General features: G+C 46.1%; 1 long non-coding RNA gene across 1 annotated transcript; it reads right to left on the bottom strand.

The window, feature by feature from the left end:
• Positions 1–290: 290 nt before the first annotated feature.
• Positions 291–20,441, bottom strand: LOC145354232 (uncharacterized). The gene is made up of 2 exons (XR_013888837.1): positions 20,188–20,441; positions 291–562 (listed from the first exon to the last, which is right to left on the bottom strand). It is a non-coding gene; the product is annotated as an uncharacterized LOC145354232 (long non-coding RNA).
• Between the last annotated feature and the right edge of the window lie 4,822 nt (positions 20,442–25,263).

Below are 25,263 nucleotides of genomic sequence, written 5' to 3'. Positions count from 1 at the left end.
CATCAAGGGTCAATTTAGCACGGCCAATGCACCTAACCAGCTTGGCTTTCGGAGAGTGGGAGGAAACCAGAGCACCCGGAGGAAACCTAAGCAGGTATCGGGAGAATGTGCAAACTCCACACAGGCAGTGACTCGATTTGAACCCGGGTCTCTGGTGTTGTGAGGCAGCAGTGCTAACAACTCATCGGAAATGAACTCATTAACCCTGCATTTAAACTAAAAGAGCAATTTCCTGTGCATTTATTAGCTCAATTTGAAAACACATCTCCGCAAAAGTCACAAGATAAACATTGATCTCAGACCTGTTTATTTACTCAGTCCATCCAGATAAGGTGCTGCAGTACCCAGGTTACTGACCAGCGAGTCTAAATGACTGCAGATTGAAAAATCCAAACCATTTTCCACCCTTGGTCAAATGAATCCAATTTTCCTTCACATTGTGACATTTGCAGGCTGTAAAACAAACCGCAGGAAGGACAAATGTGGCCGATTTCACACTGGAATCAGTGGCTTATTTGGTTACAGACCTTTTTTTTGCTGGAAGCCTTCTGGAAACTTCCATCTGTAAAAACAAAAGATTTTTTAGAAGATAAATTGAGAAACTCTGGCAGAGCGCCCAGCCTATTGAGCACGACATCACGGTGTACTGGGTCAGACCCAGAGTGCGCACTGGATCAGGCACTGTGGGGGGAACTTTTCCAGGGAATTTTCCCAACTTCCCGCCATGTGGAACGGTTTGTGTTTCCGTTAATTGGTTCTACGTGAGTTTGAGATAAGGGAGAGATTTTGTTCCAATGAAAGGTTTCGATGTGGGGGCTGGGGAAGAGTTTGGGACGGGAGCCAGTCCCATGGGTCGGAAGGGTGGCAGGAATTATTTTCCCCTGATACTTGTGGGCGATTGCTGAACACGTCAAGATAATTGGCAGAAAATCGGGAGGGGGGGGTGGGCGGGGAGCGATAAGGAGAATCTGTTCCACTCAGTCAGTGGGAGCTGGAACACAGTTCCTGAAATGCGATTCAACAATAACTTTCCAAAGGGAATTGGATAAACACTTGATCAGAAAAAAAACAAACTGCAAGGAAAGACTGGAGAGGAATTGGCCCAATTGAACAGTATTCAAATGCAGATTTAAATGGGCTGAAAGGCCTCCACCTGGGCCATAAGGTTCTATATTTGTGCAATGCTCCTCTATTTGTTCTTTTAACTAAAGCTCCTGACCCTATTTTAAAGGATGTTATTGCCTTCTAACTCGTGGGACAGTCACAGAATGAGTTCTAGAGTGCAAAGCTAGTCAGACAGTGATGTTCGTGGAATCATTCTCTGTGGGATAGTACAGAGTGAGTGTCCGCCTCTGCTCTTTCACTCTTCAACATTCACCCTTAAAAGACAGCTAAGAGCTCCTCCTCTTCCTCAGAGGCTCACAAGGTCTGAGCTTGACTAAATTAGGGAAAACACGAAGGGTTAGTGGAGAAGTACAAAATAATCACTCAAATGGCAAATCGAACACTGGCCTTAATCCGATTGGCGGGAATACAAAGGGCTGGAAGTAATGTGAGTTATTGTCTGTGTCACTGTATCTATGTCTGTGTGGGGGTGTGCGTATGCGCGTGTGTGTCTGGGTGTCTGTGTGGGTGTGTGTCTATGTGGGTTTGAGCTTTCAGTGAGAATACAGTCGCTGAGAATGGAGGGTGGAGAGGGTGACACTGTTTTAATATTTGCTGGGATGTTGATACAAAAGGGCTTGTGGCAACATTTGCACAAGGTAAAGTCCTTTTAGCTTTCAGAGTTGAGTTGAATTTGTTTTGTTATTTATTCAAGAAGGATGAATCTGAAAGGATTTTGAAAAGTGTATTTGACGGAATTATCCAATTGGTGGATTGATGTTTACCTCCTAGCCACCAATTAGAAGCTGGATACAGGACATGTGTTTTTGAGCGCATTGTTACTGCTGTAGACTCAGGTTCCTCCAGTGAAAACACTTGTTTTTCACAAGAAGCAAGAGAGTGTCTCATCCGTCTGTGTGTGTGCGTATAGGGTATCTGTCTGTAAGCAGCAGTGTGTACGTGTGTGTGGTGGGGGGGGGGAGGGACGGTGGTATCTGTCTGTAAGCAGTAATGTGTGTTATCAGTGTGTTATCAGTGTGTTGGGGGGGTGGAAGGGTTCATTCTTTCATGGGATGAGTATTGCTGGCAGGGTCAGCATTTGTTGCCCATCCCTAATTGGCCTGAACTAATTGGCTGCTAGGCCATTTCAGAGGGCGGTTCTAGACTCAATCACATTGCTCGGGCTCTGGAGTTACATGTAGGCCAAACTGGGTAAGGATGGCAGATTTCCTCCCCTAAAGGACATTGGGGAACCAGATGGGCTTTTACAACAATTGACTATAGTTTCATGGTCACTATTACTGAGGATAAATTATCCCAGATATTTTTAAATCACGTGTGCGTGTGTATTCCTGTACGCGCGTGGAGGTGCGTGCGTATTCTTGTTTGTTTCCTTGTGTGTGTGTGTATTTTTGTTTGTGTGTCCGTGTAGGTGTGTGTGAAATACTTGCTGCAACGCTCAATTGGAACACTCCAATTTCCCTGTCCTGTCTCTGACTGCACCCCATTTTCAGAATGGTTTCAATTGCTGGCATCTACCCCCCTGTCGAGGTGAGAGGTCACCAATCACCGACTACTGAAACCAGTGTATCAGCCAATAAGCCGAAACTGGGGGAGGGACCTAACACAACAACAACTTATATTTATAAAGCACCTTTAACGTAATAAAACAACATGAACAAAATATGAGACTTCAGTTATGTAGCAAAATATTAGGCAGAGGAGGTGTACAGAGAGTTTTTCAGAGTTTGGCGTCAGTGAGGGTACTGCCACCAATGGTAGGATGATTGAAATTGGAATTAAAAAGTTTGTTTATTAGGTGTCACAAGTAGGCGTATATTAACACTGCAATGAAGTCACTGTGTGAAGGGTTACTCAAGAGGTGAGAATGAGAGGAAGGCATTGGGTGTATTGTGGAGTTTAAGGTTAAACTGGGAGCCAATGCTGAGGGCGGATTAAAAACAAGGGCAACAATTTTAAATGCAATACTCTGCTCTTCGGGAAGCCAATAGAGGTCAACGAAAGGTCATATGGAGACCACCTCAATGGAGGACACATTTAGAGTATTGAGCACAGGAAGTTGGAGAGAGAAAATTTGATGCAGTTGGCTCGAGGGGCCAAATGGCCTTCTCCTGCACCTATTACTGAGGTCTTCTGGAATGCCATTTGGCGTGACAGGTTTTGGGTGACTTTGAATTCCAGAGGACCTGAAACGTGACAGGTTGTTGGTGATCCGGACACACAAAAACTTGAAGTTTTTGATCATTTTTTACTTTGGCCCTGTTGATGTAGACAGGGGCATGTCCCCATTTACACTTCCTGAAATCGATGACAATCTCCTCCGTTTTGCTGACGTTGCTGCCTCTCGTGATTCTCCATCTCATTCCTGTACTCTGTCTTGTTGCTGTTTGAGATCCGACCCACTACGGCGGCGTCGTCAGGAAACTTGAAAATCGAGTTGGAGGAGAATGCGACATCAAGGTTGCAAACAGACGGGAGAAGAGCAGAGTCGGTGACGAGGGAACAGAGTTTGCAACAGGGACCAGAAACAAAGGCCTCGACAACAAAGGCTATTTTACAGAGTGCACACCAGACATAGCAAATAGAAAACTCACAATCAAAGCTTCGGCTCCCAATAAAATTGACTCTTTTCAGCAAAATGCTGCAAGTGGACGACAGTTGCAGAATACAGGAGTTCCACCGTGACCAGGAAGAGTCTGTGTGGAGCTATTATAGTGACCATAAAGGGGATGGGGGAAGGGGAACTCTTTACATCAAAATAGTTGTTGCAGCTTTGTTTCAGTCAATGATAGACGCAGTAAGAAGTCTCGCAACACCAGGTTGAAGTCCAACAGGTTTATCTGGAATCGCCAGCTCTTGGAGCGTTGCTCCTTCATCAGGTCAGACTACTTACTGTGCCCATCTTAGTCCAATGCCAGAGAATGATTGAGGCAGAGACACAGCTCCTTTTTCAGCAACATTTTCACTAAAACGTGCGACAGAGGAAGATTCCGGTCCAAAGGTGGGTGGGATTGGATTTGAGACAGTCTGGGAAAGGATCAGTGCATTACATCCCTTCCCGAGTCAAGGGGTATTAAGTGAATTACAGCGGGTGAATTGGGGCGCGGGTATAAAACGGATATGGAGATGAGATATAGATTATTTAGTTTTCATTTATTAAGTGCCAGGGACCCAGATTCAATTCCAGCTTCGGTTCACTGGCTCTGTGGAGTTTGCACATTCTCCTCGTGTCTGCGTGGGTTTCCTCCCATAGTCCAAAAATTTGTGGGTTAGGTCGATTGGCCATGCTACATCGACCCTAGCGTCAGGGGGATTAATAGGGGAAACATGTGGGGCAATGGGAATAGGGCCTGGGTGGGATTGTGGTTGGTGCAGACTCGATGGGCCAAATGGCTTCCTTCTGTACTTAGGGAATCTATGATTTAAGAGGCATCTGGATGGATACATGAATAGGGAGGGAATAGAGGGATATGGACCCAGAAGACTTTTTTTTTTAGTTTAGTTAGGGCAATATATTTGGCACAGGTTTGGAGGGCAGAAGGGCCTGTTTCTGTGCTTTATTTCTCTTTTTGATTGATAATCTTTCTAATTGATAATTGAATGCTGGAACAGGCTGGAGGGGCTGAATGGCCTGATCCCATCTCCAGATGAGTACTGCTCCCTAGATTCTTTTAACCAAGCCTTTAGATCACTTTGTCTACATTTTTGTTGTATCCTGCTGTAATATGCTGTTCGGTTACGCCCCCAGGAGGTACCTTGGGACATTTTACTACATCCAGGGTGCTACATAAATGCAAATCATTGTTGTTGAGTGTTTCTCTCTATTTTGGTGATCGTTCAAGATGGTGCAGTTACCCTCCAAGCCACTGGGGGAAGCTGTCTCCATTTTTATTCATATTGGTCCCTTGGCGATTGACTTTATCACGTGTCCGATTTATCAGATCAATACACTGGTGTTTGAGGGTAGATGTTAGGGCACTGGGCAGGAAGGCTGACTGCACCAGTGCAAAGATACCTTGCAGTTTGTATAAGTACAGATGACACAGATAACACTCTCTGGTCAACGCATTGTCTACCCACAGTAAGGAGTGGTAGCAACAGTCATGAACACCCTGTCAATGAAAGTCAATGTTTTGATCAATGCCCTGCGCCAATCACCCAGCAAATAGCCAAACCATACGGATCTGGAAGGGCTCCAGTTCACTGGCATTGCTGAGGTGGCAGTTTGCAGCTCAGGTTATAATAGAGGCTTTATCTGGGTGGGTGGGAACTCTCCATTCACCTGACGAAGAGGGTGTCCCTCGAAAGCTTGTGAGTATATTATCAAATAAATAGGTTGGACTAAAACCTGGTGTTGTCAGACTTTTTACTGGGTGGGAAAACACAGGCCACAGTTGTTCAGCATCCGACCTCGGAAAGCTCAGATCCAGGGTTCAGCTATTCATAAGCCGTCAAATAAATTCCGGGACAGTTGGTCTCAGGGTTTGCATTTTACCCGGAGCCAGTGGGCTGTAAGTATCGAACTGGGGGGGGACAGCAGCTGGTCAATACATTAACCACCCCTCCCACCCAGTCTGGGTTAATGCAGTGAAGAGGAAATTGAGGTGGGGCAGGGAGAGGGAAAGAAAAGAGAGAGTGTGAACCACTTTGCCCATTGGTTAGCACTGCTGGCTCACAGCACCAGGGACCCAGGTTCAAATCCCGGCTGAGGTCACTGTCTGTGTGGAATCTGCACATTCTCCCCATGTCTGCGTGGGTTTCCTCCAGGTGCTCTGCTTACCTCCCCCACAGTCCGAAAGACGTGCTGGTTAGGTGCATTGGCCATGCTAAGTTCTCCCTCTGTGTACCCGAACAGGCACCAGAGTGTGGTGACCAGTGGATTTTCACAGTAACTTCATTGCAGTGTTAACCTAAAAGCCGACTTGTGACACTGATAAATTAGAAACTAAAATTAAAAACTATTTCAGTCCAAAAAGCGACACGTTCTAATTTTGCCAGCAGCGTGAGTATTTGTGGAAATGAAAAGATTCAAACCACAGCCTATGTGGGCTGTTCCCCAGATTAACCTCCCGGCTTCATAGACATCAGGAAGTCAAATAGTGGAGCTACTGCGCTGCATCGGGTGGGCAGAATCCTGTTGTCATTACTTATCAGTGTCGTTGCAGTACGAGATCCTGAGTTACTGAAGGTACATTTCACCAGACTGTCACCCCTATTACTGCTAATCAGGTGGACTTGGGATCAGGCCATTCAGCCCCTTTTGAGCCTGCTCTACCATTCAGATAGATCATGGCTGATCTGTGCCTCATCTCCATGTCCCTAATGCTCCAACAAATATCCAGCACCTTCCATCCTGAACAACAGGATCCCTACAGTGCAGGGGGCATTCAGCCCATCGAGTCTGCGCCGACAACAATCCCACCCAGACCCTAACCCTGTAACCCCACGTATTTACCCTGCAAATCTCCCTGATACTAAGGAGCAATTTAGCATAGGCAATCAACATAATCCGCATATCTTTGGACCATGGGAGGAAACTATAGCACCCGGAGGAAATCCACGCAGACACAGGAAAATGTGCAAACTCCATACAAGCAGTCACCTGAGGCTGGAATTGAACCCGCGTCCCTGGCTCTGAGGCAGCAGTGCTAACTAGACGTCTCAGTTTATTATGGCTCCTGCCCTGACCAAGATTGCAAGAAACTACAAAAAGAGTCCTGAATGAAGCCCAGTCCATCACACCAACCAGCCTCCCATCCACTGACTCTGTCTACACTTCCCGCTAGCTGGGAAAAGCAGCCAACATAATCAAGGACCCCCCCATGCACCCTGGACATTCTCTCTTCCACCTTCTTCCGTCGGGAAAAAGATACAAAAGACTGAGGTTACGTACCAGCTGACTCAAGAACAGCTTTTTCCCTGCTGCCATCAGACTGTTGAATGGGCTTACCTTGCATTATGTTGATCTTTCTCTACACCCTAGCTACATACCTTTCCTTTTCTATGAATGGTATGCTTTGTCTATGTCGTGCACAAGAAACAATACTTTCCACTGTATACTAACATGTGACAATGATAAATCAAGTCAAATCATTGTGCCACCGTGCTGCCATATGGCTCTGACTGGCCCCCAGATTTCCTTTGGGAGTTGAGTGGGGGTGGAGGTTACAGAAAGCAGGCCTGTCCCTCACGAGCAGCGCTGCAAAGACACCGACCTACCCACTAGATCCGTCACTGCTCACCCTCCCCTTTAGCTGCTCCTCAGTGCAGTAAAGCCCAGCCAGCCAGGATCAAACCGAGAATGGAGAGGAAAATGTACCTGAGGCACTCAGCCTCGGGATGACACAGTGGTTAGCCCTGCTGCCTCACAGCGCCAGGGACCTGGGTTCAATCCCAGCCTCGGGTGCCTGTCTGTGTGGAGTTTGCACGTTCTCCCCGTGCACTCCAGTTTAGTCCCACAGTCCAAAGATGTCCAGGTTAGGTGGACTGGGCGTGCTAAATTGGCCCCTAGTGTTAAGGTGGATTAGCAGGGTAAATACATGGGGTTGCAGGGACAGAGCCTGGGTGGGATCGTGGTCAGTAGAGACTCAATGGGCCAAATGGCCTCCTTCTGCACTGTAGGGATTCTATGAATCTATCCTCATTATAATCCTCATTTTGGATTCTCAGAGGCTATTTCCCAGGGCTGAAATGGTCCCTACGAGAGGACACTGGTTTAAGATGCAGGGAAGCAAGTACAGAGGAGACGTTAGGGGTAAGTTTTTCACTCAGAGGGTGGTGAGTGAGTGGAATCGGCTGCCGTCGGTGGTGGTGGAGGTGAACTCGTTGGGGTCTTTTAAGAGACTTCTCGATGAGTACATGGGATTGAGGGTTATAGCTGGTAGGTATGGATATGATCGGCGCAACTTGTGGGCCAAAGGGCCTGTTTGTGCAGTAGTGTTCTATGTTCTGTAACATGTAAACGAGCGTCCTGCCATTTGGTTACCCCCTTCCCCAACCTCACTCCCATTAAATGCAAACAGGCAGCTTTGAGGGAGATGATGTCTCGGTTTAAGACTGACAACATGTTTCAGATCCTCCCTATCCTGTGTTACAGAAACCGATATATTTATATTATCTCGCACATTCTGCAGAGAAGGGAGAGGCTGAAGTGTGATCAGGCCAACGCATCGTTCGTACCTACATTAGCAGCTGTGAGATCACACTGGCCTCCAGCAGGTTGTGATTTTTAAAGAAAGAAGTAGTATTGTATTTATATAGCGCCTTTCACACATCAGGAGGTCCCACAGCCAACGAGGACCTTTCGAAGTGCGGTCACTTTGCAAAGTTTATTTTATTTGTGTCACAAGTCGGCTTACGTTAACACCGCAATGAAGTTATTGTGAAAATCCCCTAGTCACCACACTGTTCGGGTACACGGAGGGAGAATTTAGCAATGGCCAATGCACCTAACCAGCATGTTTCGGACTGTGGGAGGAAACTGGAACACCCAGAGGAAATCTTCGCAGGCAAGGGAAGAACAATGGGTCTCCCCAGGGCTTGAGGATCACTGCTTTTCTTGATTTATATTGACTTAGACCCAGAGCACAATATTAAAAATGGAACATTATGAATTGTGGGAAACATAGTGATAGATAGTGGGGGAAACATGTGGCAGATGACACTGAGCAATGTGACGTGATACATTTTGACAGGTTAAATGAGGAAAGGCAATATAAAATTAAAGTACAATTCTACAGAGAGTACAGGGGTGGAGAGATCTGGGGATATTTTTCCCAACCTATGAAATGGGAACACAAGGAGACCATTCAGCCCTTCGAGCCGGCTCTATCATCCAATAAGGCCATGGCTGGTCTGTTTGTGATTCTATTTCCACATTCCCATCTAACCTCCAATGACCTCTAATTTCCACGCCCAAAAAATATTCCATGACCCCAGTCTCAACTGCCTTCTGAAGCCGAGAGCTCCAAATTCACACAACTCTCTGACAGAAAAAGATTTCTCCTCATCGCTGTCATAAAAGGGCGACCCCTAATTTTAAAAACAGTGCCCCCAGTCCAGGAATCACCTTGTCAGATCGTTCAGGGTCTTACATACTTCAATCGAGTCACCCCTCGCTCCTCTAAGCTCAGTGGAAATAAGCCTAGTCTGTCCAACCCTTCCTCATAAGACAACCCATACGTTCCAGGTATCAATCTAATAAACCTTCTCCGAACATTCTTAAATAAAGAGACCAAAACTGCACACAATATTTGAGATTTGGTCTCATCAATGCCCTGTGTAACTGAGGTGGGCACAGTAAGAAGTCTCACAACACCAGGTTAAAGTCCAACAGGTTTATGTGGGATCACGAGCTCTGAGCGCTGTTTCTTCAGCTGGTGATAATGAAGAAGCAGCGCTCTGAAAGCTCGTGATTCCGAATAAACCTGTTGGACTTCAACCTGATGTTATAAGACTTCTTACTGTGCCCAACTAAGTCCAACGCCAGTATCTCCACATCATGGCTACCACTGACATTGTGTAACTGAAACATAACTGATGTTCTCCTTGACGGAGGGAAGGCTGAGAGGAGATGTAACGGAGGTGTTCCAAAATCTTGAAGCGTCTCATCAGAGTAGACAGGGAAAAGTGTTTCCCACGGCAGAAGAGTGGAGATAAAGGCAAAATACTGCAGATGCTGGAATCTGAAACAAAAACCAGAAAATGCTGGACAATCACAGCAGGTCTGGTGGCAGCCTCTCTGACGAAGGGTCATCCAGACTACAAGCTCTGTTCTCTCTCCACAGATGCTGTCAGACCCGCTGAGATTTTCCAGCATTTTCTTCCACTAGAGTTGAGAACTTGATTTAAGGTCATTGACAAAACAAAAAAACACATGGGATTTTTTTTCCCCACGCAGCAAGTGATGAGGATGTGGCAGACAGCGCCTGAGAGTGTGGAAGAGGAGGATTAAATTGTGATTTGCAAAAGGGGATTGGATAAGCATCTGAAGAGAAATGTTTGCAGGGAAAGGGGCCAGTGAGCTGGATGAGTCAAACTGCTCTGATAGTGAACCAACACAGGCACAAGTAACCAAATAATCTCCTTCTGAGCTGTAAGAATTCTATGTGTAATAAATCCTCGGAGGCAGAAGTCCTTTCACTGAAATCCCTTTACTTACAAGCCGGACAACAGTATACAGACTGCTTTCAGTTAGCAGTCTACACTCGGAGTCCCAGAGGAACAGACACTCCTGGGTTAAATACAAAGCAAGAGGCTTTTTTTAAGGCTTACATTAACACAAATGAAATTCCCCTAGTCGCCACAGTCTGGCGCCTATTCGGGTCATTGCACTTAACCAGCACGTCTTTCAGAATGTGGGAGGAAACTACAGCATCTGGAGGAAACCCATGCAGACATGGGGAGAATGTGCAAACTCCACACAGACAGTGACCCAAGCCGGGAATCAAACCCAGGTCCCTAGCACTGTGAGGCAGCACTGTGCCACCATGCCGCCCCACCCTTAATCAGGGATTTCATATTCTAACAGACCCACCTCAATTGCCTGATTAAAATCATCGTACTCTGATCCTATATGGCCTCAAAAGGAGGAAGCTATCAGAGGCCTCACTGGGGCTTGTTGGACAGTGAGAGTAAAGGAAAGATAAATGTGGAGCATTGTTTCAAGTTCAATCACCAGAGCAAGACATGGCGCAGCGAGTTCAAACTGGCCTAAAAGGTCAAAGCTAGGTCAGATGCCAGAAAACCGCTCCAATTAAATGTAGATCTAAATCTGGACGTGGAGACAAGGGGGCGGGACTTTCCAACTGCTGTTGCCCCAAATCCAGAAAATCCCGCCCTCTGCAATTCCCATAGCAGGTTAGATGAGAAAACTCCCCCCTAAATGTCTGTAACCAGTCAGTCAATGAAGCAGTGGACAGAGGCCCCAAGAGAGGGTTTATCCCTGAATGAGTCAAACTTCCTCATTTGTATCTACTCTGAATCGCGAGGTCCAGCTGTGACTGTGTAGGAAATGGCAAAAGGAATTAAAACCTGGAAGGGGGGGGGGGTAGACTGAGAAGAGGTGAGCTATTTTGGCTTGAGGCACAAAGCAGGGGCTAAAATGGATCTTTTCTCAGAAGACATTAACTTCTGCTCGAGTGCTGATGAAATCTTTGGCAAAGTGTCCCAGAGATGTGTCTCAGAGAATGCTCTTCCTAGTCCCAGCGGCAGTGAATAGGAAATGGAGAGTGTTCCTTTAAGTAACATCATCGAAACCCACCCCATGATTCCCCCCAAACTCCTGTTCAAATTTGGGAAAAAGATTTAGTCGAAGCCCTGGTATTCTTTTTAATGTGGGCTAGCGGGAATTGTTTTACATCTCGGAGGTCATGTCCCAGCACAGGCTTCAGCTCTTTTACCAAGGTGGCATCTTTTGCTAAGCAAGGCATCTGTTCAATACACCACATTGGCCATCTCTTAGGTCCTTTAGCGCTGGAACGCATAGCTGAAAATTGCATCCTATGACTTTGTGAGTAATATCAAATCCATCACCACATTTTCCCATCCCCGGAATCATAGCGAGCTGGACAAGATAATGCCAAGGTGCGTTGACCATGGGCTGGGTTTTCCAATCCTGGGGTGAGCGCGAATGGAAAATTCCATGGTACATCGCTGCTCATTTTTATTTGCACTGACTTTTGCTAAATTTTTAAATTACAAACTTTTGATATATACTTCCTAGTGATACGTGTGTAAGATGAAACTGTAATGGAAAGGGTGTTCTACAAAAGGCATTAATAACTGCACAGGATAAGAACAAAGAAATTGTTATGTGGGAAATGGCCACAGTTCACTTTATTTATTTACCATAGAATCATCGAACCCTACAGTGCAGAAAGAGGCCCTTCAGCCCATCGAGTCTGCACTGAACAGTCCCACCCAAGACCTCCCCCCATACCCCTACATATTATACCCACCAATCCCTCTAACCTACACATCCCTAGATAGTAAGGGGCCGTTTCTTAGCATGGCCAATCAACCTAACCCGCACATCATTGGACTGTGGGAGGAAACCGGAGTACCCGGGAGGAAAGCCACGCAGACATGAGGAGAACGTGCAAACTCCACACAGACAGTGACCGAAGCTGGGAATCGAACCCAGGACCCTGGAGCTGTGAAGCAGCAGCGCTAACCACTGTGCTACCATGCCGCCCATTTGTCACAAGTAAACTTACATTTTAAATTTTAAGAAAAGCTTTAAATTGAGGGGTTGTAATTATAGGACAGATGTCAGAGGTAGTTTCTTTACTCAGAGGGTAGTAAGGGCGTGGAATGCCCTGCCTGCCGCAGTTGTGGACTTGCCAACTTTAAGGGCATTCAAATGGTCAGTGGATAGGCGTATGGATAACATTGGAATAGTTTAGGTTAGAGGGTCATTAGATTCGGTCCACTGGTCGGTGCAACATCGAGAGCCGAAGGGCCTGTACTGCGCTGTAATGTTCTACATTAACACTGCGGTGAAGTTACTATGAAAATCCCCACACTCTGGCGCCTGTTCAGGTATACCGAGGGAGAATTTAGCATGGCCAATGCATCTAACCAGCACGTCTTTCAGAGAAGAAACTGGAGCACGTGGAGGAAACCCACGCAGACACAGGGAGAACGTGCAAACTCCACACAGACAGTGACCCAAGCCTGGAATCGAACCTGGGTCCCTGGCACCGTGAGGCAGCAATGCTAACCACTGTGCCTCCTACCATCCTTGTGGCCAGCCACACAGCACAGCGATCACGGAGTTGTTGTGGATAATCAATGCGGTGTTACATGCATAGTATCTTTTGCCCGTACCAACTGTGACTTGTTCTGTCAATACCCCTCCAGCTCACGTCATTAGAGAAAGTCAGTAACCCCACCACCGCAAATACTGTCGGCCTCGTTTTTTGGCAGTCTTGTGTTTGTTTAGGCGCAGAACATGCGTCGATCTCAGTGTGCTTCAGTGGAACTATATGAGTCATGTTTTCGATAAGCACATAGTTCTCGTGTGTTGTCAGACAGGAACTGAAAACACAGCCACGGTTCCGATGAAATTAACTATTTTCCTCTCTCTCTGCAGATGCTGCTTGACCTGCCGAGTATTTCCGGCAGTTTCTGGTTTATTTGGGATTTTCAGCATTGCTGGTGTTTTGCCTGTGTCGCATGGCTGATAGATTGGCCCACTTCACCACTGGGGCAGGAAGCCTGAGATCAAACCTCACCTCAAGATCAAGGCACCCAGCAGCTTGCAAGGTGACATGCTGTGTTGAACAGTGAGTAAAATAGCATTCTTTGAACGCAGCCCTCTAAAAGCTGCTGCCTCAGCAGGTTTTCCAGCCCCAGCTGTGTTAAAGGCCACTTTCCGTGGGTGGGCTTCACTTGAGCCTGTGTCCTACTGGCCATGCCTTGGATTGCAATGTTCCACGTGGTCTGCTTATGGAACTCCTGCCGGGGACAAGTACATGGTGTGGGTCAGTAAGGCTTAGTACTGCCAGGATCACAAAATCGAGGGTGTGCTAGATTGTTGAAGGTAATATTCTTTGTCTGCTGAGTTAACCTGACACTCTGACCCAGTGGAACCTAGAGGCGGCACGGTAGCACAGTGGTTAGCACTGCTGCTTCACAGCTCCAGGGACCTGGGTTCAATTCCCGGCTTGGGTCACTGTCTGTGTGGAGTTTGCACATTCTCCCCGTGTTTGCGTGGGTTTCCTCCCACAGTCCAAAGATGTGCGGGTTAGGTTGATTGGCCATGCTAAAATTGCCCCTTAGCATCCTGGGATGCGTAGGTTAGAGGGATTAGCGGGTAAAATACATAGGGATATGGGGGTAGAGCCTGGGTGGGATTGTGGTCGGTGCAGACTCGATGGGCTGAAGGGTCTCCTTCTGCACTGTGGGGTTCTATGATCTAGAGGTAGGAATCTGGAACTCACTGCCTGAAAGGATGGTAGAGGTGGTAACCCTCAACATTTCAGAAGTATTTAGATGAGCACTTGAAACGCCATAGCACACAAGGCGATGGGCCAAGTGCTGGAAAATGGGATTGGGCTAGGTGCTTGATAGCTGCTGTAGACATGATGGGCCGAAAGGTCTCTATCCCCTCTATTAGAAGAAGTGGCTGGAGTTTCCAGTGGAACATTCAATCTGAACTATTACCCCAGTCATTCATCTCATTCCCGTTCCACAGAATCATATAGTGCAGGGGATGCCATTCAGCCCACCTTGCTCATGCTGGCTCTTTGAAAGAGCTATCCAATTAGTTACATTTCCATGGCATTAGTTCTCCCCGTGTCTGCATGGGTTTTGTCCGAGTGCTCCGGTTTCTTCCCACAGTCTGAAAGATGTGCTGGTTAGGTGCATTGGCCAGGCTAAATTCTCCCTCAGTGTACCCAAACAGGTGCTGGAGTGTGGCAACTAGGGGATTTTCACAGTAACTTCATTGCAGTGTTAATGTAAGCTACTTGTGATGAATAAATAAACTTTAACTTTGATCTTTCCCCCTAGAGTTGCATTTCTTTTCGCTTTCTCAAGTGTATAACCGACTCCCTTTGGAATCTTATTATTGACTCTGCTTTCATCACAGACCCAGACAGAACATTCCAGCTCATAACGACACAGAAAAAAAGACATCATCTTATCTCCCCTCTGGTTCCTTTGCCAATTATTTTAAATCCGAGTGCTCAGATTACTGATCTGACCATCACTGGAAACAGTTTCTCTCCAGTTTTTCTATTAAGACCCCTCAACAGTCTGAGAACCTCCATGAAATGTTCCCTTAACCGTTTGGTGCTCGGGATAAAAGTAATCTCAGTTTGTCGGACTTGCTGCTTGCGTAACAATGCGACTGAAGTTCAAATAACATCACTGTGTGATGTCTTATGTGATGTCACAGTGGGTGCAGTTTACCTGTGCCCAAGGCCAGAATGGAAATACCAATTTGAAATGGGGTCATCTTATATAATAGGTATGTTTCTGCCACTTCTCCAGCTTTGGGAGTGACAGGGGCAAAACTGTCACTTTTCTCATATTTCCTCTCTATCGTGGAATTGCTTCTTCCCTTCTCGGAGTTTTCCTGTGGGCCCCAGTACATTACAAAAGTGAGACCATAAGACATAGGAGCAGAATTAGGCCACTCGGCCCATTGAGTCTGCTCCGCCATTGAATCACGGCTGATATTTTTCTCATCCCCATTCTCCTGCCTTTTCCCCATAACCCCTGATCCCCTCATTAATCAAGAACCTATCTCTCTCCGTTTCAAAGATACTCAATGATCTGGCCTCCACAGCCATATGCAGCAAAGAGTTCCACAGATTCATCACTCTCTGGGTGACGAAATTTCTCCTCATCTCTGTTTCAAAGGATCATCCCTTTAGCTTGAGGTTGTGCCCTCTGGTTCTAGTTTTTCCTACTATTGGAAACATTATCTCCAAGTCCACTCCATCCGGGCCTTGCAGTATCCTGTATGTTTAAAGAAGATCCCCCCTCAACTTTCTAAATCCAACAAGTACAGACCTGGAATCCTCAACCGCTCTTCATACGACAAGCTCTTCATTCCAGGGTTAGTCTTATGAACCTCCTCTGGACCCCTTTCCAAAGCCAGCACATCCTTCTTGAGATATGGGGCCCAAAAATGCTCACAATATTCCAAGTAGGGTCTGACCAGAGCCTTACGCAGCCTCAGAAGTACATCCCTGCTCTTATATTGTGAGGGTGCTTCAAAAGTACTCCATTGGCTGTGCAGTACTTTAGGGTGTCCTGAAGTTCACAAGATATAGGAGCAAAATTAGGCCATTTGGCCCATCTAGGTCTGTCCCGCCATTTGATCATGGATGATATGCTCCTCATCCCCATTTTACTGCCTTCTCCCAAAAACCTTTCAACTCATAACCAATTAAAAATCTGTCTAACTCCTCCATAAATTTACTCACTGCCCCAGCATCCACCGCACTTTGTGGTAGCAAATTCCACAGACTCACAACCCTTTGGGAAAAGTAGTTTCTCCTCAATTCTGTTTTAAATTTGCTACCCCTTATGCTAAGACTGTGACCTCTTGTCCTAGGATGCCCCACAAGAGGAAGCGTCTGCTCTAAGTCTACTTTATCCATACCCTTTATCATCTTGTATACCTCAATTTGATCTCCCCTCATTCTTCTAAATTCCAGAGAGTATGGGCCTAAACTGTTCATCTCTCTTCATTTGACAAAAACCTCATCTCTGAAATCAATCTACTGAACCTCCTCTGAACTGCCTCCAATGCCACTACATCTCACCTTAAATAAGGGGACCAAAACCGTGCACAATACTCCTGGTGCGGTCTCACCAATGCCTTGTATAGTTGCAACAATACTTCCTTACTTTTGTTTTCTATTCCTTCAACTATAAATGCCAACATTCCATTCACTTTCTTTATTATCTGCTGTACCTGTGTGCTAGTTTTCTGTGACCCATGAACGAGGACACCCAGATCTCTCTGCACCGGAGCACCCTGAAGTCTCTCCCCATTTACATCGTAAGTCGCCTTTCCATTTCTCTGACCAAAATGCTTGAGAGGCACCATATAGATGCAAGATCTACTTTGCTTTCTTTCAAAACTGAGGGGCGGCATGGTGGCACAGTGGTTAGCACTGCAGCTTCACAGAGCCAAGGATCCGGGTTTGATTCTAGGCGTTGGGTGATTGTGTGGAGTTTGCACGTTCTCACCGTGTCTACTCCCACAGCGTTTCCTGCTACAGTCCAAAGATATGCCGGTTTGGTGGATTGGCCACGCTAAATTGCCCCTCAGTGGCCAAAGATGTATAGGTTAGGTGGTTTAACCATGATAAATATATGGGGTTACGGAGATAGGGCATGGGGATGTGGGGTTGGACTGGGTAAGATTCTCTGTCGGAGAATCGGTGCAGACTCGATGGGCCAAATGGCCTATTCTGCATTGTAGGGTTTTATGATTCTATGACCAGAGTTGGGTTCGTGGGAATATTACAGCTGAAATTCTATTTGCTGTTACACAATGAACAATCTTACCCAACAATGCTCATACTTGCTTGAATGTCAGTCAAAGGTCAGGGATTTGCTTCGTGTGTGTGTGTGCGTGATGCGAGAATCCGGCAGAGGGGTTACCAACCCACCAGGATTGCCCTACAGTCCCCCAGGAATTGAAAATCCATCTCCTGGACATTCACTAGCACCTGGGGAAAAAAACTCACAGGAGGGCCTAAGAGAATTGTGTTTAGAATCTCTACAATACAGAAGGAGGCCATTCGGCTCATTGAGTCTGTACTGGCCACAATCCCACCCAGGCCCTATTCCTGTCACCCTACACATTTACTTTGCTAATCCCCCTGACACTAAGGGTCAATTTAGCCTGGCCAATCAACGTAACCCACACATTTTTGGACGTATTTACAATTTAACTGAACACTTTCAATCATCATTAGCCAGAAAAATATTGGATTTCGAAGAGAGGCCGTTTTATTGGGTGGAGCAGCTGGGAATGGGAAGATGGAGAGCGTGAGATTAAAACCATCAGAATTGCACCCAACCAGGGTTGGCAACCCCATCAGATACAGCAGTGCCTCACAGCATCACACGTGTGTTTAATAATCGCTTGGATATACATTCGTTCTCTGAAAGCACACTCATCATTACTCAGACAATTTATTAGGAACTCTGGACTGGGGGAAGAAAGGAAGTGCATCACATCCTTGTTTTTGTGGAAACTATGACCTATGATGAACTGTTAATTTTCATTCACATTGGAGTCTAGTTCAGGCTCACTGTAGACTTGCTCTCTGGTGGGTTCACAGGGTGATGCCAGCGGCCAATGTTCTCAGTCTTCCATCCATTTGCCATCAGATCTTTGATGTTTTTCCCCACATTATTTTAGTTGCTGTACAAGGATAAAGCGGCCCACAAGATTAGCACCCCCATTAGTGGCACAGTGGTTAGCATGACTGCCTCACAGCGCCGGGGACCCAGGTTTGATTCCCAGCTTAGGTTACTGTCAGTGTGGAGTTTGCACATTCTCCCCGTGTCTGCGTGGGTTTCCTCCAGTTTCCTCCCATGGTCTGAAAAACGTGCTGATTAGAACAGGCGCTGGAATGTGGCAACTAGGGGACTTTCACAGTAACTTGATTGCAATGTTAATGTAAGCCTTGTGACTAATAAATGAACAAACTTTAAAAACCATTCATCTCAATCAGCATTTACCCCCTCCACAACCAGTGGACCATGGCTTCCACGTTTATCATCTACAAAATGTACTGCAGCACATAACCTTGGGTCCTTAAATAGCACTTCCCAAACCAATGACCTGTGCCACCTTGGAGGACAAAAGCAGCAGATGCATGGATAAACCCCTCCACACCACTTACCAACCTGACTTGGAACTGTAATGCTATTCATTCATCGTCACTGGGTTAAAACCCTGGAACCCTCTCTCTAACAGCATGGTGGGACAATACTAAGCAATATGGACTGCAGAGGTTCTTTAAAGTACATTTATTAAGCACAAGTAGGCTTAGGTTAACGCTGCAATGAAGTTACTATGAAAATCCCCAAGTCGCCACACTCCGGCACCTGTACACTGAGGGAGAATTTAGCACGGCCAATGTACCTAACCTGCACATTTTTGGACTGTGGGAGAAAACTGGAGCACCCAAAGGAAACCCACACAGACATGGGGAGAATGTCAAACTCTACACAGTCACCCAAGGCCAGAATGGAACCTGGGTCCCTGGTGCTGTATGGCAGCAGGGTTAACCACCATAGCATCGAAGAAAAGCAGGAAAGTGATCCCTAGCCAGGATAAATATTGGCCAGGACACTGGAGGTAACCCTTGCTCTTTATTCCATCAACATCATAAAAAAGAAACAGATTATCTGGTTGCAGTTTTTGGGAGCTTGCTGTGCACAAATCAGCTGCTGTAGTTTCCTACATTACAACAGTGACTGCACTTCAAAAAGTATCTCATTGGTAGCAAGGTGCTTGGGAGGCGTTGGGCCGAGTGCTATAAAAATTTAAGTTTTTTTGTTTGTTCACTGAACTTCCTTTATAATTGGACTAAAAAATTGTCATAAAATACAACCAAATCACATTTTCTCTTTGAAACATAAAACAGTTTTTTCCTTTTACTGAAGTTAAGCCCATTAAGCTTACACACATGTGGCTGGTATACACTCCAAATGTTTGCTGTGGGTCGGTCTATCTGTCTCCCCAGTCTGTATCCATCATCAATCCCTCACCACCTACCAGTCACCTACCTTAACTCTATTTCCAGCTCTGGCACTAATTCTCCCTTCACTCTGTTGTTTAAAAGTTTATTCATGCCACAAGCAGGCTTATGTTAACACTGCAATGAAGTTACTGTGAAAAATCCCCTAGTCGCCACACTCTGGCACCTGTTTGAGTACACTGAGGGAGAATTTAGCACGGCCAATACACCTAACCCGCACGTCTTTCAGATTAGCAGAAGAAACCAGAACACTTGGAGGAAACCCACTTAGACACGGGGAGAACGTGCAGACTCCGCCCAGACAGTGACCCAAGCCAGGAATTAAACCCAGATCCCTGGCACTGTGGGGCAGCCGTGCTAACCACTATGTTACTCTGCAAAATGTCAAGTGGGGTGTTGTAGTTCACTTGAAGGATGCAAATTTGAATTTACCTCTCTGAATTCAAAGTGTCCCCTGCTGTGTTTTCTGGGCAATTTCCATGTTTAAAAAAAAATCTGACTGTTAGGGTATAAAAATCTATTTTTTTAAAAAAAACAAACGCACACAAGGGTACAATTTCTGCCAAACCCACCATTTCTTTGAAAGCTTTGTGCAGGATTTGTATTTTATGATGAAGAAAATTGGTTCACTGCAAAATAGGAGGGCGTGGGGGAGAGAAAGCCTCGAACGCAGGGCGTAAAGCTTATAAATAGCTTCAGAGCGAGAAAAAAATAAACGGAGCTCCCTCACAACAGGCAAAACTAGGCAGCTGTCAGTAGTGCGTATGGTTAAAGCTTAGGCAGAAGTTTCCTGCAAGTTTTGAGATGCAGATTCACTCACCAGTAGCAGGTCCAGATATCCAGAGGGAGCATCCAACTTCCCCCACTCTCTCTCTCTCTCACCCATCACAGTGACAGGCAAGTCCAACACTGAGCGTCTCCGAGCTTCCCACTGTTCTTATACCCTTTCCCTCTCTCTGGTTCCAGTGAAGGGTCCGAGCCACTTGTCCTTTTTCGTTTCCTCCCGGGATGTTCTGGGAAATGAGGAAACGGTGTGGGTGGAGACTCGCCCACGGGAATGTAACAATACTGTCTGATGATTCAACTTCACAGAAAGTGTCTGACTTCTCGTTAAAAGTGGCTTCTTTGGGAAAACATGTGGAAATTGTCCTTAATTTTATTTTTGGGAGGATGGGGTCCAAGTCTTTTCTCTCTCAGCTCCCCCAACCTGCCTGATGTCAACCTCTTGAGAAGCTTTTTTGGGAGGCAATTGCTGTTGGGCCAATTGTGACTCATTGCCCTTGTTTGGGTGGGTTCGGGATATAGAATCAGAGAATGGTTACAACACAAAAGGTGGCGACTGGGTTCATGCTGGCTCTGCACCAATTCACTCCCCCCCCTTTTTTTCCTGGTAGCCTTTCATTTCATTTTTCTTGGAATGGAAGAATCCCTACAGGTGCAGAAGGAGGTCATTTGGCCCATTGAGTCTGATTATGGTCTGATAGACCATTTTACCCAGGCCCTATTCCTGTAACCCCATGTATTTACCCTGCTAATACCCCTAAGCTACACATGAGGGGTGATTTAGCCTGGCCAATCCACTTAATTTACCCATCTTTTCAATTTCATTTTTGAAAACCACGATTATATCTGCTTCCGCCACATTCCAAGTTGCATATTGAAGCACAGAATGAGGTCCATTGTGCCAGCTTGTTGAAAGAGTTCCCCAAATAGTCCCACTGCCCTTCCCTTCCCCATTGCTGTGTGTTCTTCATCAGTAGTTTCTCTTTAATATTGCTGTATAGAGAAACATCTTGATTTGATTTGATTTATTATTGTCACATGTGTTAACATACAATGAAAAGAATTGTTTCTTGCGCACTGTACAGATAAAGCATATCGTTCGTTCATAGAGAAGGAAATGAGAGAGTGCAGAATGTAGTGTAGTCATAGCTAGGGTGTAGAGAAAAATCAACTGAATATGAGGTAGCTATGATGTAAAGATGCCAGCGTTGGACTGGGGTGGGCACAGTAAGGAGTCTCACAAGATCAGGTTAAAGTCCAACAGACTTATTTGGAATCACTGCTCCTTCGTCAGGTGAATGGAGAGGTAGGTTTCACGAATATGGCAATGTTTGTAAAATCTACTTCTCCACTCACCTGAAGAAGGAGCAACACTCCGAAAGCTCGTGATTCCAAATAAGTCTGTTGGACTTTAACCTGGTCTTGTGAGACTTCCTAATATGATAAGAACATAAGAAATAGGAGCAGGAGTAGGCATCTAGCCCTTCGAGCCTGCCCCGCCATTCAATAAGATCATGGCTGATCTGTCGTGGCTCAGTTCCACATTCCCGCCCTCTCCCCATAACCCTTAATCCCCTCGCTTATCAAAAACCCATCAACCCGCATCTTAAAAATATTTAGCAAGGCAGCCTCCACCACCTCAACAGGCAGAGAATTCCAGAGATTCACCACCCTTTGAGTGAAGAAGTTTTTCCTCAACTCCGTTCTTAACCGCCCCCCCTTTATCTTGAGGCTGTGCCCCCTAGTCCTACTGTCCTTTCTGAGCGGGAAGAGTCTCTCCACCTCTATCCTATCCATCCCATTCATCATCTTATACGTCTCAATGAGATCTCCCCTCATTCTTCTAAACTCTAACGAGTACAAGCTTAGTTTATTCAGCCTCTCCTCATAGTTCAACCCCCTCAACTCCGGTATCAGCCTAGTAAACCTCCTCTGCACTCCCTCCAAGGCCAAAACAGATGTAGATCCATTCAAAAGTCTGATGGCAGCAGGGAAAAAGCTGTTTTTGAGTTGATTGGAAGGTGACCACAGATTTTTGCATCTTTTTCCTGGTGGAAGAAGGTGGAAGAGAGTATGTCCAGGGGTGTGTGAGGTACTTGTTTATGCTGGCAGCTTTCTGATGCAGCAGGAAGTGTAGACAGAGTCAATGGATGGGAGGCTGGTTTGCGTGATGGACTGGGCTTTGTTCACGATCCTTTGTAATTACTTGTGGTCTTGGACAGAGCAGGAGCCAAAGCAAACTGTGAATCAAGCAAAAAAAGGATGCTTTCTATGGTGCATCTGTAAAAGTTGCTGAGAGTTATAGCGGGCATGCCAAATTTCCTTAGCCTCCTGAGAAAGTAGAAGTGTTAGTGGACTTTCTTAACTGTAGCATTGCTGTGGAGGGACCAGGACACGTTGTTGGTGATCAGGACACCTAGAAATGTGAAGCTCTCGATATTTCCATTTCTTCCCCGTTGATGTAGACGGGGGCATGTTCTCCGCTATGCTTCCTGAAGTCTATGACTATCTCCTTCGTTGTTGCCGAAGCTTTTTGTCTTGCCCTCATCTTGGTAAATGGAAGAAAATGCCAAATTTTAAATGACTGCAACAACTTATGCTGCCTCTTTGCATGTTGTTATTGAATCACTTCCACTACACCCCCTCCCCCAGTTCTGGGCAGCACATCCCAGATCATAACAACTGTTAAAGTGAATTTATTAGTCACAAGTAAGACTTATATTAATGCTGCAATGAAGTTACTGTGAAATTCCATTAGCCGCCACACTCTTTGCGCCTATTCAGGTCGATGCACCTAACCAGCACATCTTTCAGAATGTAGGAGAAAATCAGAATGTGTAGAGGAAACCCAGGCGGACACGGGGGAATGTGCAGACTCTGCACAGACAGTGACCCAAGCTGGGAATCGAACCTGGGTCCCTGGCACTGTGAGGCGGCAGTGTTAACCACTGTGTCATCGTGTCGCCCCCACTAGGCTGCATTAAAAAAAATTCCACATGTTGCTTCTCTCTCGATTGCCAGTTGCCTTAAAACGTGGCATTATTGCGAAAGAGTTGTGTGGTTACTTTCTTCCCTCTCCAAACACCAGAGACACTTCAGGAAGACAATTTTGGCATAGTTGGCATTGTAAAAGACATCACATTCAAAAGATAACAACATAGTCATGAGGCTATCATGATTTTGTTTACGTGTTTAATTCTGGCAATCATTCAGCAGTTGTTAATATTACTCATGGCATCACATGCTGTAACTTCCCACATTCATTTTTTAGAGGTCACTGCAGGGTGACAAAGGCGCCAGATTCAATGCATGGTATGAATTGCTTGAAATTTGAATTCTAGTTACTGACTGAAAAGACCACAGCCACACGATCTCACGTTTAAAGGAAAACTTTAACTAACAGAAGAACAAGTATTATTGGTTTAACCCTATATCTCGGGGAGTCGGTTTAACCTAGTTGGATTGTCAGCTGGAGACATGTCATCTGCACAGGTTCAATTCCCATACCAGCTGAGGTTATTAAAGATTTTTTTAAAGTAGAGTTTATTTATTAGTCCCATTTACATTTACTGTGAAAATTCCCTATTCATGAAGAACCTCCTTCTTGCCCCTCGCCTGAGGTGTGGTGGTAAAGTACCTCACAAGAGGTTATTGCAGAAGGTCGAGGGACATGGAGTTGGGGGTAGGGTGTTAGCGTGGATAGAGGATTGGTTGTCAAATAGGAGGCAGAGAGTGGGGGTCAACGGGTGCTATTCGGATTGGCGGATGGTGACTAGTGGGGTGCTCCAGGGGTCGGTGCTGGGGCCTCAGCTTTTTACCATTTATATAGATGATCTGGAGGAGGGAACCGAGTGTAGGGTGTCGAAATTTGCTGATGACACCAAGATTGGGGGAACGGCAAATTGTGCGGAGGGTGTGGAGAGTCTGCAGAAGGATCTAGATAGGCTGGGTGAATGGGCCAGGAAATAAATGGCAAATGGAATTTAATGTTGGCAAGTGTGAGGTGGTCCACTTTGGTAGGAATAATGGTAGGAAGGACTATTACTTACGTGGAGAAAAACTGCAGCAGGCGACGGTGCAGAGGGACCTCGGGGTCCTTGTGCATGAGTCGCAAAAACCCAGCTTGCAGGTGCAGCAGGTGGTCAGGAAGGCGAATGGGATGCTGGCCTTCATAGCGAGGGGGATTGAATATAAAAGTAGGGAGGTCTTGCTGCAGCTGTATAGGGCATTGGTGAGGCCGCAGCTGGAGTACTGTGTGCAGTTTTGGGCGCCGCACCTGCGCAAAGATATTTTGGCCTTGGAGGGAGTGCAGAGGAGGTTTACTAGGCTGATACCGGAGTTGAGGGGGTTGAGCTATGAGGAGAGGCTGAATAAACTAGGCTTGTACTCGTTAGAGTTTAGAAGAATGAGGGGAGATCTCATTGAGACGTATAAGATGATGAATGGGATGGATAGGATAGAGGTGGAGAGACTCTTCCCGCTCAGAAAGGACAGTAGGACTAGGGGGCACAGCCTCAAGATAAAGGGGGGGCGGTTCAGAACGGAGTTGAGGAGGAACTTCTTCACTCAAAGGGTGGTGAATCTCTGGAATTCTCTGCCCGTTGAAGTGGTAGAGGCTGCCTCGCTAAATATTTTTAAGACGCGGGTTGATGGGTTTTTGATAAGCGAGGGGATTAAGGGTTATGGGGAGAGGGGCGGGAATGTGGAACTGAGCCACGACAGATCAGCCATGATCTTATTGAATGGCGGGGCAGGCTCGAAGGGCCGGATGGCCTACTCCTGCTCCTATTTCTTATGTTCTTATGTTCTTATAATCCCTACAGTACAAAAGGAGGCCATTTGGCCCATCGAGCTTGCACCGACAACTATCGCAGCCTATCTCAGTAACCAGACATATTTACTCTGCTAATCCCCCCGAACGTCATTTCAAAGCATCTGAAGTGAAACACTGTCAACATTGATTTGCATGTGGTACAGATGTCATTCCGCATCATTGGCAAAACGTGAAATCAGGTTCCTTATCCATTAGGTGATTTGAAAGTGGTTGTGTGGCCTAATGGATAAAGTATTTGACTTTGGGATAAATCATGATCTTATTAGAGGGCTGCAGGTT

The sequence above is a fragment of the Carcharhinus amblyrhynchos genome, chromosome 17, assembly GCF_965287045.1.
Source record: "Carcharhinus amblyrhynchos chromosome 17, sCarAmb.v2.hapA, whole genome shotgun sequence".
NCBI lineage: Eukaryota > Metazoa > Chordata > Chondrichthyes > Carcharhiniformes > Carcharhinidae > Carcharhinus > Carcharhinus amblyrhynchos.
This window is presented reverse-complemented; position numbering and strand designations above follow the sequence as displayed.